Raw genomic sequence first — 18,480 nt, 5'->3', positions numbered from 1 at the left:
TGTGAGAATTTCACTGGTGAAAACTCTTGTTATTTGTAAATATAAATATATCGAATGAAATAACCTAAAAAAGGAAATTAATTTTATGATGAGATATGGTACTCGTACTAAGTACTCACGCAAGCTCTGTTCGTAAACTTCCGCGAGATAGTTTTTGTTTACTGTGAAGTTCTAAGCTAAACTTTTTTGGATGAAATGTTACTTCGAGTTCAGATAGAAATTAGATTATGTCACGGTGTTTTCGCGAAAAGAAAATTAAAATGACATCCGCGGTTCACGGAAATATAGTTTTAACAAAACTTGTCAATATTATGGAACGTACTAAGTTTATATTATATAGTGAGTTCAATGTTTAACTTATTCTAGTTTGCTTTAAGTACATAAGCTTTTTAAAATCGTGTCAGCACGTTGTAAAATCAAAACGAAACAATAACAAACGTGTGTACGGTCTATAAATTTCCATTGTTTATAAACTCACAGAAATCTAATGGGTTATAAATCACTCTTGTCGTCTTTGTTACAAATATTTTGAAATCGATACCAAATCCCGTAATAATATTTATTCCTATATAAAGAGTAAGGAACTTTACATTCCAACCGCAACGATCCAATACTCCGAGTTTGCTAGTTTTGCTGAAAGTCAGACGCAGAAGTTGCTTTGAGTATTTATAAGTATTTCCTTGAAAGATAAATTTCCTGTAGATGATAAACGAGCGGGGAATAATAAGTGTGGAGGTTCCGGGGCTTTTCTGGTTTGTTTTTGATACAAGGAGCATTAACAATAGCCATGACCAATATGTCTACATTTAGACACACCAGTGTTTAAATGAAAGTCGTATATAAAATTACTAAACAAATAAAATGTATGTTCTATATTATTTTTCATTTAATATAAATCTCAGTGTATAATATAAAAAAATATATGTGTACGAAACTATACAATCAAACCTAACCCCTTACATCACCTGTTAATATAACAATATTTATACATTAATATGTTTAACATTCCCTATTGACTATTTAATTACAAATAATCCAAACATATTTCCAATAGAGATGTAAATATCTGACCGTATCAAATAAATATTTTATTGAACAACTGTAGCACAATTAATTCATAAGGCACCGCTGCTACATGTACAAATAAACAGAATTACATTAAAATTCAACATTAAACCTTATAATTTTCGAAACGTAACATAATACGGTAACTTGACCGAGCTTTAACCTTTCTGCGGTTCAAAATTACTTGGGTGAAGTTAATTTAGATGGAAGCTTTGCCGAAATTTAATATCGCGGAAGAGCATAGTTTATTCAGTACCTATCCGACCCACGACGGGCATATAAGCTTTGAATACAAGGACTGATATTGTTAACTATTAACATCTTCAACTATTATTTAACATCGGAGGATGTGCGAAAATTTTAGACAATACTATTGTTAGACGTTTACATTAAGCTAAAGATAATGTTTATTTAAAATATTATAGCAACATACACAGTTTGAGAGTTTCACAGTTTCAGAGTGATAAACGATCAAAAACATACGAAATATACAGACATTTTCTGTATATATGTCATACGAATATAAAAATATTTAAAGTTAATAAATAAAATTATATTACAAGAAAAATTCCAATAGGCATTTATTCGCTTCACGTATCGAAGGGTCAGTTTCGCTCGCTTCAATGCAAATATAATATTATGGACCCTTGGATATTATGATTTTTACTTTATTATAACCCAAAATGTAATTGTATGAGTATAATAGCTTCAATAGCAAATGGTATGGAAATGCCTTTAATACATCAAATGCTCGATTTATGAAGCGAATAGGCGTAAGAGCTACAAATAATTGAATTCCTACAGTGATTTCATGAACTAGAAAAAGTAATTTTAAATTTTTCCTTATACAAATATTGAATGATATTTATCCTTTATAATATAACATTGAACTAAACTTCTATTCTCACCTTAGTTTAAGTAAATTCATGAAAATTTGTGAAGTAGTTAAAAAACTATCAATTCATAATTTTTAATATGAATTCAGTGACAGTTACCTATGAAGTTGAAGTTAGCAGGGCGCTTTGTGAATTTGAATCACGTTATAAAATTTTACGTCCAACCGGAAGACGTTTATGTAGGGGAAGGCTAAACTAAATAACACTAATACACTTTGTAGTCCATCAATAAATTAGATCACGCAATATTTGAGACATAAGCAAGAGTAGCGTGCCCCACGTCTATTTACACAAGATACTGAATAATGGAGACAAAATGTCGTCATTTTCTCCATGACGCTGTAACGGCTTAAATAATGTATTTCTTGCTCCTTGTCTCTAATTCCAACTAACTCAATATTAAATTTTGGTGCCACTCGGCGAACACAATAGCACGATAATTAAAAATGAATTTAAATTAAGTTTAAGTAAACGTAAACAAAACTATATTTAGGAAAAGAATATAATGAAATTTAGTTAATGAAAAGCTTTCAATACTTCTTTACAAATTCTGCAATCCTTTACGCGTTTATTCTCAAACGATTGTGTATTTTTGATAGACATAGACATTCCGTTTTTACTTCAAACATTTAATAATGTGAACATAGAAAAAATGAGGGCATATTATCAAAGTTTTTATAATAATTCTTTTCGCTGAAATTATACAGCTGTTAAAAGAGTTCTGGTTCACATAAAACGTGAAAGCCAGTAAACGGACGTATCTCATTTACGCGTTCTTGATCCACGTAATAAAGGAAACCCGTTACACCGAACCGAACAAATACATAAATTATTTTTAACAAAATTTATCAACAACTCTTCTTGTTCACGTAACTGTGTAACTATATTCAATCAATCTAATATATTTATTATCCTAAATATTCTGAAATTAATCATTGAGGTAAACAGATAAAACGATTTGGTTTAGAATATGGCAGAACAGAAACTATTTGTAGCATGTTATAACACTTTTTCACTGTAAAATAAGATACCATTGACGAATCAATTCAATTATCTGTATTGAGTTGTCTCAAGGCTTTCAATTTTTTTTTCATCCCGTTCATTAGGACTGTATTCCTCTTTCGCAGACAGAGAGTTTTTTTAAGCCTCTGGTGTTAAAGTCAAAGAAATAATTAGCTAATGGCTTATATTCCATTTTATATAGCATCACTGTTTTTTAATTTATATATGATAAATTATATGCAACTATTATAGAGAATGAAACCTTGATTAAAGAAGTGTTAGTTTAGCTTTAGATATTTAGTTGTTCCTAATTATATGCCCAGTCGAATAATAAGAATTTTCGAACTCATATGTATTGAAATGATTTAAAACTTTAAAGTTTTTACATATAATAATTTATAAAATGACAATTTAATTCATAAAGAATAAGTTATACACAAGTACACTTACTTATATCGAAAGATGGAAAGAAGAATTAATATTAATTATAAAAAAATATATATATATAAAAAAAATTTAATTCAATGTGAAAAGTTTTGTGTATTAATATTAATTTTATAGTGATAATGAACGTTCAAATCGGTGTAACAGACGGAATAAACGTGAAATAAAACTGAACAAGCATTGTTATGGTCTCACAGGAATAATAATGAGGTGCTTGTAGATCTGACCATTCAGTTTGGCATTGAATAAGTAGCACATACGTTTCAATATTCATTTTCAAAAAAAATAACGTAATTTTTTATTGTGTTACATTACAAAATTATATTCAAGAAATATTATTAATACATTGTGCAATATAGCTAATTAATTTTAAAGACTAAAAGCTTTCATTTCTATTAATTAAACATTTCATTATCTGAAGTAAAAGTCGAAAAAGAAAGTCTAGACAAACAGAATGTTATTAGTATTCATATAACTGATAACCTCCTTTTCTACGAAAATGTTTCAAAATAGATAATTCTTAGCCTTGAAGTAGTCTGTCAGACGTGGCTGGCCAAGTTGGCAGCGCGCAGTTTTTCGCTAACCAATTGACACAGATCGAATATGGGAGAAACGTGGGCGCGGAACAACAAATAAAACTTTTTTGCGTATTACGTTGTGTTTGACCTAATTTTACACTTTTTTTAATAGAATGATTTTATCTTTATTACAAGTGACTTTTTGAAAAAGGTACGCTGGGGATTTTAGCGGAAAGAAGAGATTTTCTAGTATTCCATCTTTTAGTAACAAAAAAGACTCAATACAAGAAACTGATAATAATTTCAGAGAATTTTTTTATAAAAACAATTGTTTAGTCAAATTATTGCAGTTGCTAATATTTAAAACTGTCTTAATTCATTTTATAGCTAAAGTTATCGCTTATACGATAAGGAATCAACTTATAAAATTCATAAAGTAATTGTAGTGGCAAAATGTTGCTCTTCGTAATAGTAGGACTTACAAAAGAAGAAATCTTTACACATCTGTATACAAATATATGTCATTTTTAACAAAATTCAAGGCAATATGTATTACTTGTCTTATTCAAGGGGCTGGAAAATCTCAAGCGTACGATAAAAACTCCTAAAAATATCTAGAGCTGGAACGTCCTAGGAATATAAAGTGCGGCATTGCCTAGGTAATGGTTTGTGAACTCAAGATCTATCTTGCTTGAGATGTCAGATCTATTGTGGAATATTTTGTCCATACGACATGTCAGCATGGAAAATCTTTTATTCTCGATGGTGTTTTTTTATTTTTTGTATTAGATTATCTTATATGGTATTATAAAACAAATATATACTATTCATTTTTAAACATATTCCAATTAAATAATCAAATATGTTGTATCATTAGTCTAATGATGATGATCTTGTTTCCAAATTTAAAAACTGGAAAAAAATCTGATAATGTTTGGGATTATTTCGTTAACAAACATATAGAAAAAAAATTTAAAGACACGAATATTAATCTTGAGAGCAAACATTACCACGTTTGTTTCACGAATGTTGTAACCTCAATTTACTAAGAGGACCAAACAAACAACAAAGCACTAAACAAACAAACACACCTTCCGTAATTAACTGCATATCAATCGCAGTGATGAGACGTCAATGTTTGCTAATCCACCCGAAAAATGTCCATGCGAAAATCATTCGTATGATTAACTTTCAAGGTTCATACTTGATCGGACATGGTTTCGGTAAATATATGCTGTAATTATATGGAGGTTGCCTTTCAAGTAATTAGGTTGCATGGTCGAAATGAGAGACGGTTTTCCGTTGTTCTGCTTAATGTAAGGAATGTCTTTTTGATTTGTATTATTCAGAGATTAACGGTGAATAAGTTTCTCAAATTATCATTCATAGTTCTTATTTAAACTAATATAGGTTGTTGTTTATTGTGAAAATAAAACATAAATTCTAAACCAATTTTAATTTGTTTAGCTTCATATATATATATATATATATATATATATTGTGTAATATATTCTTTATATTATAACATACAAGAGTTTTGCGAAATAAACAAAGACACCAAAGGTGAGAAAATTGGGTACTCATAAGCACTGAAAGAAATAAATAATGCGCCATGTAATAAGAACACTTTCTTGTATGTATGATATTATTACGTTGATATACAAAATCTAGAACCGAAATTATATATTTTTGTTTCATTGTCCTGTATAAATACTCCTTTCTTTTTACCTCAATGCTTATTGTGTAATTATTATTATGCAATATCGTGGTACGTTTAAAAAAAAAGTACTGTTTTTATACGATACCCCAATAATACAAACGACAATTTTCTCCGAGTCGCTTTAAATTTAATGAAATTATCGAAAAAATATTCTCCTTATTGTAGATAACATAGCTTTATAACCTTATCTTAATAAAAGGGATTATCATGAGCATTTTTTAAAATATATATATTATAAAAGGTACCGTCTAAGTTTATATATATATAAAAATATGTAAATATATAATGTAATGGTTGATTAACGATTTCATTAAGGACCCAATAGCTTAATTTGCAAAGCGATTATAAGTTCGAATGCCTTGGCGCTCATTTATCGACAGATAACTAACTTCATTAAGTGAATTCACATTCCATAAACTTAAAGTATATTTTGATATAATATTTTCTATAGCGTACCGTTATTCAGCTCAATTGGCTCCAAGTCGAGTGTGAGCCGGAGCAGTAAAATTCAATGGGAAGAAAACAGATATGGAAGTATTTATTTACATGAGGTCCTTAATTTTCAAAATATGCTTTTCACTGAGTCACAACAATGGTATATAAGAACAAAAGACATTATAACATATCTAAACATATTATGAGTATAATATTAACCTACGTATATAGAAAAGCAATTATAAATTAAATCAGTCGTTCCTATAGGTGAAATAAACTAGATTTATCTAATAAATTTTCCTCTTCAACTTTGAGAAAAAATCCATTGTATAAGCATACAATATTTCCACTTCGTATAATTAAAATTCATTTATAAAAGGATTGGGGACGATATCGAGAAATGGTTTTAATTATAGAGACTCATTTTTTAGTTTATCAATAGCAGATGTTACAGGTTTTAAGATCTATTCTCATCACATATGAATCGGACCCTTTGTTTACTCTCACTCATCCGCAGTGCATTAAACCGTGCCGTTAACCTTTGACTGAAACTAGGGTGGACTACACTTAAATATCGCTTCGAACAAAAAAAAAACCTTCTAAAATTTAATTTTTACGTTCCTTTAACACGTGGTCCAATAATATCAAATTAAATTTATTTGCAATAAGAGCTTTATTGACTTTGATATTAAGAAAAATAAGACTAATAGATTAAAGTAAACATAACTTATTTAAAAACAACATGCCATATAAAACAGCAAATATATATATATATATTAAAAGGTAAATAGCATATAAGTATAGCAAATCACTGGACGTCCAGGTTAACAGCAAATGCATTTGAAGTATGATCTCTATTGTATATTACGTGCGGAATCAGATATAGATTCCGTAATGTGAATTCCTAATTACATTCGATTAATAGAATATAGTAATATGATGTATGATTATTAATTAATCCGTATTATCAACAACTAGCGAGGTGATTAAACCAAATACCCATAGGAGATAAAATAAACAGAGAATATTTATGCATTATTTTGTATTTCATATCTGAATTCTAAACATTTCTAACTATACAATAATTTTGTTGACCAAATGTAGGATATCATTGTAAATGATAAATAAAACGGCTTTCCTATCAAAATAATGAGAGGCTTATGTTAAATTATAAATTGTTTTCTTAGATGCTTTAAATTATTCCGGCGACGAATAAATCTTATCATATTCCCTAAGCTCACTTCTAGTTTCAACACATAGCTTTAGCTGACTATAGAGATGAGGGGTTCTGCTTTTAGAACACCCTCTGTAGATGTCTTTAATGCCCATATATAGTAAGATGACAGAAGCTTTTATGCTCAGTGAAAAATCCTTATTTTTATTAATAAACAATTATTTTCAGATTTGTTTATAATAAAGTAAATAACTCTTATCTTCAATTCTGATTCTCTACAAAGTTATAGCATTTAATTTTTTTGTTTTAAGTTATATTGGTTAAATAATTAATTGACCTTAAATGCCTTATCGAGTCTCTATCAAAACTAAAGTAATTCCGAACTTTTTTGTATTTACTGAAGTTCAAAGGGTGTAAAGCCTTTACTCGTTCCAATTCATGTCTCGTCTACCTTTTTTGTAAAAGATAATTGTTTTAAACATAGACTGTCGTAAAAGTAAACGCCTTTAACTATTTTATAATGGTCTTTAATGGATTGCTTAAAGCTTAAAAGTGTACCGAAAGTATCAAAGCTGTTGCTGCTTAAAACTTTAATTAATAATAAACATTATGTTTTTTTACACGCTGTTAAAATAACTTAATGTTTTCTCTAATATTATATTCATAGTATCGAAAAAATAAAAATTTCAATCCAATTGACAAATACAATAAGTCATTTTTGATTAATTTTCTTTTCCCTAAAAGTCGGGAACACAAAAAACCTAAAATGTTTTATCGAAGAGTTAAAATGAATCGTTTCTGTGTAAATAAGGCAAAGGGCTTTTAGCCCAGCGTTGACTCGTTTATCTTTTCAAAGATCTCCAAATGCGAAGTTAACTTTCCTTAAGCGGCCTAACAAGGTCCCAGTAAGCGATCCTGAAATTACTCTGAAATTCAGGCAGAGATGAGAATAAAAGTAATTATAGAAAACTGAATTGAATTGGCCTTATTTATTTTATTGCAAACATACTTACTGTGCTCTTTGTATTTTAAGTTTCAATAAAATTAAGTTATAATATCCTCTAATACCCAATAAGATATTGATCGACTGTAAGGCGTTATTAATCCTTAATCAGGCTTAAAGACCCAAGTGCCCGACCAAAGATTTGGGATATATTATTCAACTCAGTTATATGTACTGTTCGGTGACTTATCGGATCATAGGATAAGTTCTAAACTTCATTAGATTTGTCACATCTATTATATATTAAAAAATAAATATTTAGCCCTATCACGACTCATATACGGCTTTAAATAAATAAAAAAACAACTATAGAAAACTTTATTTATTGTACAAGAGTTGTGTAAGAAAATATAATACAGATGTAATCTTTTCAGTTAAATTGATTTACTAGTCAATTTTTTTTTTACAGTGATCCGACGTTTCGGTTACTCTACAGCTAACGTGATCGTAGGCAGACGAGATGAAAGTGTAATTTTCATCTCGTTGGAAAAATAAAATAATAAAGGATGCATTGTATCCGAAAAACTTAGTTTCGTTTAAAATTACACACGCGAAATTTTAAATATCATTCATTAATATAAAGAGATCTAAGATTATCGCGAGTATTCATTGAAATAAAACTAATGTATTTCGGATTTACTTCGCGTTTATAATTATTTTGATCAACATACTCCAGACGTTTCGATTACTCTGCAGCAATCGTGATCACGGAAAGACGTCGTAACGCGTAGTAGATCCGAAACATATTATTTTTATTTCAATTCATGAATATATTTCGAAAGTCTTCTTATTTAAAGTATTCGGTGAATGAAAGAGATTTACACAATGCTAGCAGTGTTTCGTAAGTTTTAAACTCAAACCCAGAGCCTTAATAGAACTGTACAATACAAATATTAATAGTAGTTATTCTGATATTTAATAAATAATAATATGTAAACTGAATTATTTAAATGATATTAATATTTTCGGATTACTACGCATATTTTATTATTTTCATAAACTACATACTCCCAACGTTTCCGTTACTCTGCAGCAACCGTGATCATGGGCAGATGAGACAGCTGCCCGTAATAAGTAAATCATTGCATAAATTTTGCTATAATATCTTTATAATCATAGAAAAAAAATCAAGATGGTAACATGATAAAGGAATATCATAAGGAATTTTAAGGAATTCTTACATCATTACTATAGCATTTTAATGAAAAAATTCCGCCCTCACTTCAACGTCTTTAATATTCACAGCCTGTTGGTATTAAATTCAAAACAAGTCAAGTGTATTTTAAAACAACCGACGCAAAGCGACTGCTCTGCTTTAAAAGAATTTCGTACATTTTATTAATTTTATATTCAAATAAATACTGCAATATTATTTATCGTGATAATGGCAGTGTAATAAAACCTTATAATTTTTGTTTTGACACAAAGCTTAATTGATTTATATTGATAAATTGAATTGAAATACAGAAAGAGTACACAATTAAATATAGATAGATAAAGTCAAGATTTATTCCGAATTTTTATAGAAGAGCATATTTTTACCAAAAAATATCCCGCGGAATTAAATACATGTACAAATCGGAACGGTTGAGGCACGTAGCAAATTTACGCTCTCCGATTCTGTACCGATTACCAAAGGCTCCAATCACAGAACACAGGGCAGGCGACAATCGTATTTTGTTTCGATAGTCCCGTGATAAGCCCGGGCGATGTTTACATTGAGATTAATTTATTATCTTAAACAGTTTTTAACAAAAAAAAAACAAATTAACATTTTATTCAATTTAGATTTTTCTATCCAGATAAAAACTATTTCTTTGTCGCTATAAATTTTTATAATAGTTAAAATAAGATATTTCGGTCTTAGATATTAAAATTTGACAGCAGGTCTCTGCTGGCTCAGAATCCCTATCCCACGTTTTAATTAAGAGAATAAAACACAAAATATATTTCACCATTCAAACTCTCTCGAACTTTTAATTAACTGATTTTCTTTGAAATTTCCTTTTAATATAGAAATAAATATTTAAATACTAAATTACATTAAAATGTTTATATTCAATGTTTGAGACTGGAATTGGTACCAATCTTAATAATAAATTTCTAATCGCTTCCAATTTAGTTAATTTTAAAAAGGTTTTATTTTTTGTTTTTCTTACATGAAAACCTAAGTTTATTCATAGTTATATTTCTGTGCCTCCTTTTTGTCTAAATAGTTTAAGGTTGTATATCAATTTGCTTAATGGCTCGTAACAGCACCTGGTGAATGATATTTTTGTCATTAACCTTAGACGGTCGACGAACTGAACGAGAGACTATCTAGAACAAAAAGAATTTGCCTAAGTGCTTAAAAATTTTAGAAATGCTATGCTATAACTTTCTACGATAAAAAAAATGTACTATAGTTACATTTACTAAGACATTTATTGTTTTATATTAAAGAAATATTACACAGTAATTATATTGGAAGGAGCATATAATATATGGTAGGTTATTATTTTGTTTAGCCTCACTATCAAATAATATTATTAGAAATAGCATTCAATTTGTAGTTAATTGTATGACAAATTTATTTACATCCATTTATTTGTTAAACATCATTCTAATAAATAGCTTGATTTAATTAATTCCCTTGATAAATTTAGTTTCATTATAATATATGTAATAATTTTTTTTAAATACTAATTGTCACGTCTCAAAGAAATATCTAGACTGAGTTTATTCTCCCAAAAGTCTCTTAACTAAGTCATTTACTATATACTCGCAATAATTGAATCGATATATATTCATACTTACTTAGTTTCAAACACAATCTTTCGAGTCTTTGATTATTAAGTTAAAAAAATTTAACCTGCCTGAAAAAATTTTTTTTATTTACATCAAAAATTTATTTAAATTTTAATATCGCATAGAACATAACTTGAAAGCGTATCGAGTAATATCAAGGAATATAAGGAATTTTATTCCGTCAATGGGAATCGTTCCAGAAATTTATACGGGATAGGATTGTGATGCTGCTTCATTAATTTACTGAGGGTCGGGGATTGCTCTTATTAAAGTACAATGGTCAGTATGACGAGTGAATTCCTACTGAAATATAAAAGTATTTATATTTACTTTATTTACAATGAAATTTCATATGAATATTTCTCCTTTTATCGAGTTAAAAAAAAACGAGTCATAATTATTAATACTATGGTATGTGTTTCAGCACTCGTGCACATTAGTGCTTAGGTCTTGAAATAAACGAATACAATGAAAAGGAACTTTCTACAATATAAATTTAAATCGATTCAATTCGCATCGATTATTCTAAAAAAATGTAATTTCACGAAGTAACTGATTTCACCCATGAATAAAGCTTTCCCTCCAAAATTGGGGGCTGATGTCAATTTGCATGTTCTACACGAAGCCTTCAGAACTCCTTGATTGCTAAATGAGATAAAGAAATCCCGATTATCAGATACATTTTTTTGCACGTTCATTCTGTTTCATCTTTTTTTTTCATAATAAAATTATTCCAGCTCACTATTTCTGTGTTACTAAGTGAAAGGTTCTGGAAATTAGTATAAAACCAAAAAGAAAAACTTCAATCTGGATTCCTTTTCGATAAATGTTCTTTTAAAATAAAATTGAAAAAATGTTTGCACTGAATTTTTCAAAAGGAAATCTGATTGCTTGCTCTCAAGGGACGAGGCTGGAGCCTTGTTACACCGAAGTATTCTTAAGATTTTCTATTTTGGAATAGTAAATATTATATCATTATTATCCGTATAGAATAGTAAGTATTTTCACCTATTTTCTGGGACCTTAAAGACCAAAATCTACAAAAAATACAAAAATTTGCCACTTCTTAAAAATATTTTGTATAATAAATACGACGCTGTATATAAATAAAATATATTAAATTGGAATAAACACCATTATATAGTTATAATTATTAACATTTAATGTTCTTACAATTCTAATACTAAGCTATTTGTAAAACGTCTGAAGTCTGGCGTTACAGGAACCGTAGCGGCGGAAGTGAGGCTGCAACGCTTCCTCCTTTAGCGCAAACTTGATCAGTATATAGAAATTGCAACAAAATTAGATAGAACCATCTAATTGACTGGTAATTTTCAATATTCAAGCGGAAAAGTAATGTCGCTGGTAACAAATTGAGAGTATTTTTCTATCAAGTGTATAGTATTTTTGTGTAGTAGATAGATCGTGATAATGTGTAGTATTTTTTCATAGCCAGCATTTCTTAAAATAGTTTATAAACTTATATCCTGCTCAAAGCGAATTATAAAAGAGACATTGCTCGTATTAAAATCACATGTTTACATGTAATAATCTATCAATCCCATTCTTATAATGAGAATATCCTAAAACGACAAATACAAAACTTATTAGAAGTTGTCATTAAAACATTCATTAAGACCCCCAACGGATGGCAGCTTCCGTTACAGAAATAAACTGACGTTCATTCGTTAAACGCAGAGACAACGATCGTTACTATATATGGTATTGTAGGCGTGGGCTTTTAACGTGTGCGTCAATATGGAAACATAAAAAAAGATTTCGGTATGTGATAAGCTCTAAAACAAATATATCAATTACACCGAAATAGAATACTCATATAACCAAGATTTATATCCAGAACCATAAATAATCTTAAATATAAATATTTCAACGTCGGTTAAGAGTTAAAGGGCGGCACGTGGTTATCTCACCAGATGTTAGCATAATAATGAAATAAGGTCTTTCACCTTTCAGTTTAAGCCACCGATCGTCTCTAACTTCACTCGCTTGAAGTATCATAACATAAAAATTAATTTCCATATTTATTTAAAAACCATTTATGTGAAGTTATTGTGTATTAAATGTTATCAAAATAGAAAATGGATCGTACTAACAAAATCAATGTAGAATAATAACTCGGTTCTCTAAAACTTATATAAAGCACAAAATGTAATTACACTAATCCAAAGGAACGTTCCGATAGAGAAAAATAATCCTAATATTTTGTACCGAGGCCACATGCTGAACAAATAAAATAGTTATTTCTTCCGATGCAAGTTGCAACCTAAAGCCAAGAGTGTGGCATTGTGTAACAAAAGAAAGTTCTAAAAAGGATTGCCAGTCGCCGACAACTGACAGTTTTGCAGTAAGTCGTGTGCCAATAGAAATAAACGCCTATTACATATCAGCACATAATTGATAACAATCAGTCATATGAGAATGGTGACAAATTATTACCAATACAATTTTATTATACGAACAAATCAAGTCTTACGAGATATTAAATACCGGCTTATGAATTTTGCTTATTCGACCGAAATGATAGAACTCTCTCATCGTATTATATAAAATAAACATAATAAGTCCATGTATTTCATTTGTTTTATAAATACGTTATTGCTATCAACAGCTATCGTAACACGTTATAGGAACCTTAAGTTTTCCCCACTCAATAATCCTTCTATAACAAAGCAGTTTGACAGATGGGGATTTTCTTTTATTGCTTTTTTTTGCTCATTTATCGAATGTGTTTTCCGTCCGAAATTTCAAGTTGTATCTGCGGAAAGAAATATTTCGTGTAACAAATTTAATTTTAACGGAAATAATGTGGAATGTATAAATTTTTAAATGTTATAAATTGAAAGATGTTTCAACCTTCTATTTAAAGCAGAAAGCGTTCAGATATCAATTCTGTAGTAATTATTTCGGTGTATAGTTAAATTCAATCAAAGTTACTTATAAATAATTTACTATAATCGTTGCCATAACTATACGCAATGTATAACAAAAACGAGAACGGATATTTTTTATAAATTTTTGATTTGAAGTAAATATGAGAAGCAAAGGATTAAATGGAAAAATAAACAGCTATTTGGTAGCTCCAATATTCATTTTGCCAATCGGATGAAACCACCCAAAAATCTGCTAAAAGAAATCAACCGATTATCCAAAAGCTCGTCTCTCCAATTTTCCGAGTGATTTTCCACCACGGAGCTTGATTTTTCCGCATCAAAGGAAGTTGATTTTTAATGTTATTTGTTCGTACAGCAAGGAAATTATGCGAAGAAGGCTGTGCGCGTGACGAAGGAGCTGACTTTGGTATTACTAAACTGAATGATTTCAAACACCCCTACTATAATAACTATTTTTATTCAACAGTTACAGATTCGCTGAATATTAGAACAAAAATATAGGAACAGCGTATTATTTGACTTTTCTTACAAAAATTTGAATAAAACTCTCTTACCTACTTATATTTATCACTATCAAAGAAGAATACTAGTTCCTTGTAATTTTTTTTGCAGATGTTCAAGCAATTTGAGATTAATTACTTTGTTTTAAAGGTATTTGTTTAGAATTAATCGAAGAGCATTTCACGATCGAGAGTTCATGGTAAACTTTGGCTTGAAGATGGGTCTCATAGACGAATTATATCGACACACACTAAGCCGTTTTTCAATTCAACTAAACAAACACAAACTTTACTGTGCGTTTACTTACGACATTTAATTTTTTTTTTTTAAACTTACTCGTGAAAGTTTTAGATCTCATTATTTTAATTTATTTTCTCAACCCTTAGATATGATTCCATATCCGAAACTAAGACACAAATCATATTGTTTTATGTATGAGAAGTGAAAATCCCTTGAAAAAATATTCTTTTACAATCTTATTTCATTTTCTTTGGTCGTCCTTATATGTCATTTATGAAGACAAAAAAAATAAAGTAAAAAATATTGCACTAATATGTTGTTTAATATCTTTCCTTATTATTAACTAAGATATTTTAAATACAAAACTTTATAATAAGCAACTTAATTCCTATGACTTTTTTTAAAGTTAATAAAAAGAATTGGAGCTAGTTTCTTGTACCTATCTCATCACAATCTAAAACAAATTCGGATTTAACGTATCTTAGAAAATGGTTTCAAAGTATTTGCTAAATTGATTTATAAGCCTGTGACTGTAAGTTTCTTAAATCAAAGCTGTATTTTAAATATTAAACTAAAGATCCAAGCAATTTCTAATTTAAAGAACTAGTGTTATATGTAATTCATCCCCTTAAAACAACAACGCCACCCTTTAACCATCAAAATGAAAACATTATTTCAACAAATGGAACCATGGAATGGAGGACTCAAGAATTCAGACACTGAATGGGAAAGGGAATGTTCCCAAAATCTTACCGGCTTCTTGGAATGTTATACGAGAAATTTGCATTCCTTTGTACGTAAATTTAAAGCAATATACGCCTGTTGTAGGCATTTGTATTTTCTGGTTTATGTCAAACAAAAAGTAAACTAATGTTAATACAACTTATATAAATCTTTTTTTCCGCATTGTAAATTAACAGCTACGTTTAAAAAGCCTCTTCGTCGAGAATAATAAATGTTGAGTGTAGTTACATTAAGAAATATGCGCGCTGCAATAATATTTCATATCCTGATTTATTCTCGTTCAGCTAAAAGCTTGGAATTGGAAAGGCGTTCTAACGATAGTATATGTGTGTGATTTTTACTTTAAAAAAAATAATTTCGAGAATATTTTATCACCTTCATATTAAGTAACATAAACGACGAATGTTATAACATAATAGTATTTTTTAGGTTTTTTTTTTATTATTAATTGTAACAAAAATCTAATTTGAACAAATTATATAGACAATAAAGGAGGTACATCTTTCGAAACCGAGTCGTAGTCGAAATCGGATTGTAATATTGATGATATTCCTTATGTAGAGGTAAGGGCTGATGAATAATAAAGACGCTCTTAACGCCTTCGAGAAAACGCGTCGGGCGAATTTTAATGAAACGGTGTCTTGAGGCGACGAGTTGGGAATATCATATTCTGTTCATTCAGACGATTTTTTTTTGCTGTATTCGATTTAAAGTAAAGAATAATAATATTATTATACTGACGAAATTCCCACAATATTGGGGATTATCAGTTCATTTTGCTACCAACTCACCGTTGCTTGTGTATAAATAAAATTGCTCTTATTAAAGCGACGGTACATTTTGGAACAATATAAAAGTTATATCTTGTATGCGATGGTGTATTTTTTATTTCCTTTTAATCTCCTATAATTACACGCACACTTAGATACTTTCATTAGTCGTAGGCCGTAAATGGACACAGTGGTCTAAAGGAATTGCGAATATAAGAGAGAAATAAGAGAGAAATATAATTCAATCAAAATAGCGTTGTTACTAGTGCGATAGTTCAAAGGAGAACGTTCAACGATGTAGAGGCGTTAGAAAATATGAGTACAGATGGAATAAACATCCCCTTGGAGGTAGAAAGTTTGCAGATGCTGTCAGTAGGATATCTTTGACGCCTAATACTAATTGCCTAAGTAAAGTGAATGTTAGTGCTGTTGGTATACCTTCTAAATATCTGTTCATGGTAGAGCAAAACAGATGAAAAGAATAATAAGATCTGTCTTTATTTGGAGCATACAAAAATTATCATAGCTACAAACCGTGTTAAAAAACCAATTCCTGTAGATATTAGGAATTTTTTCTAGTGATGATTTTTATGAAGTCAAAAGAGAAAAAACACAAACGCCACACTAAGAGACATCGTTGGATTGTGCAATACACTTTACAGTAGAGGAAGGAAATGTTAATCCTGGCAACTTCTTATAGGAAGCCACTAGAATTTATTAATAAATTCACAGATGTATCCACATGTATGGAAACCAGGTTTATATAGTAATTTTTTGAGGTCACTCAAAAATTATTCAATAATTCCTCGTTTAAATTAGATAACTTTCATCGACGAAAGTAGTAACTGAGAGGAGAATATAATTTTAAAAGAAATTGACAAAAATAATCTCCATAGTTACAACACATTTAGAAAAAAATCCCCAGTTTGTTAGTCTAGAGAGACTAAGATAATATTAAGTTTTAACGTCCGATTGAATCCCTTGTTAATGTACGACTAAATCCTCTCTGCTAATCATACTCAGACTGCCAATCACAATTGCGTGAGATTTAGTAGGATTTAGCTTTACTCGATAATATTTGTTGTACATTTCATATACTAGCACTACTAATTTCTGAAAAAGATCTATTAAGGTCTGAAACCTTGGCTGAAGAATATAAAAGTGAGGATATAAAATACATTTATGATAAATAAAAACATACTCACCTTCACTGCAAAATGTTTACAAGCTGTCCTTATTCTACATAACAAAAATTATCCGGAACGTCAAACTTGTCTCTATCTAATATGTATCTGAGCCATAAGATATTTCTAAAGATAGTAGTTTCTTTTAGACTCAACACAAATATTTACCTAGATATTATGAACGCGCAACATATTTAAAAATTATTGAGGATCGCCGGGGAAATATCGCTCGTTGCTCAGACGCTCTTCACCGACAAGTATATATAAACTAAAATTATTATTAATGACGTCACACCAAATGTAAGATTATATTTATTTTCTATTTTCTCTACACTTAATAAAGCTATTAAATCGTCAACATTTAAGATTACTTTCATAACAACAACTGCATGTAATTTATAAATTTAATTAAATTTAATAACAGTTATATGCTAACGTGAATTCCTACTCAGAAATATGTTGCTAACAGCTGTGATGTTAACTGAAATTTGAGGAATCTAATAGCGAGACCAGTAATATTATTAATATTATACAAAATTGTACATCGTATATGTCATTTATTTGAAGCAATAACTTTTTAAATATTTTGTTTTTCGAATAAGTATATAACTAACTAATTAGCCATCAAAGATTAGAGTTATATCAAATTTAAATTCAGACGATTATTTTTCCTTTTCTTCTCAGCGGACTTTTATGATACAAACAAGAAAAGTGACATGTGTAAAAAGCTTTAGACATACTACATTTAAAAAAACAAATGTTTGATTACAAATCAATCAAAATATCAGATTTCAATGAGAAAATTATTTTAATAGTTTTAATGGCCTGTACCATGAAAGCGGTAAAATAAAAATTCTTATATAATAGCAAAAGTTCATAATACTGTAACAATTAACGCAACATGATTAGCGATATACAGTCAGCTCAATTTCAATTACCAATATCATTGTTCAATTGTATGAAGCTTATGACAGCGGTGTAGCCTTACATAAACTACACATGTTGTGTGAAGTATTACCGGATTGCTGTGACAGATCGATTATTGACAGAACAAATGAATACGCGAATCGTAATCAAGAGACAAA

General features: G+C 29.2%; 1 protein-coding gene across 2 annotated transcripts in view; it reads left to right on the top strand.

Annotated features, from left to right (window-relative positions):
• LOC116769377 (protein TANC2) overlaps positions 1–18,480 on the top strand; it is a 113,896-nt gene that overhangs the window by 7,612 nt on the left and 87,804 nt on the right. The gene's annotated exons all lie outside the window — the stretch shown is intronic.

The sequence above is a fragment of the Danaus plexippus genome, chromosome 14 (assembly GCF_018135715.1).
Source record: "Danaus plexippus chromosome 14, MEX_DaPlex, whole genome shotgun sequence".
Classification (NCBI taxonomy): domain Eukaryota; kingdom Metazoa; phylum Arthropoda; class Insecta; order Lepidoptera; family Nymphalidae; genus Danaus; species Danaus plexippus.
This window is presented reverse-complemented; position numbering and strand designations above follow the sequence as displayed.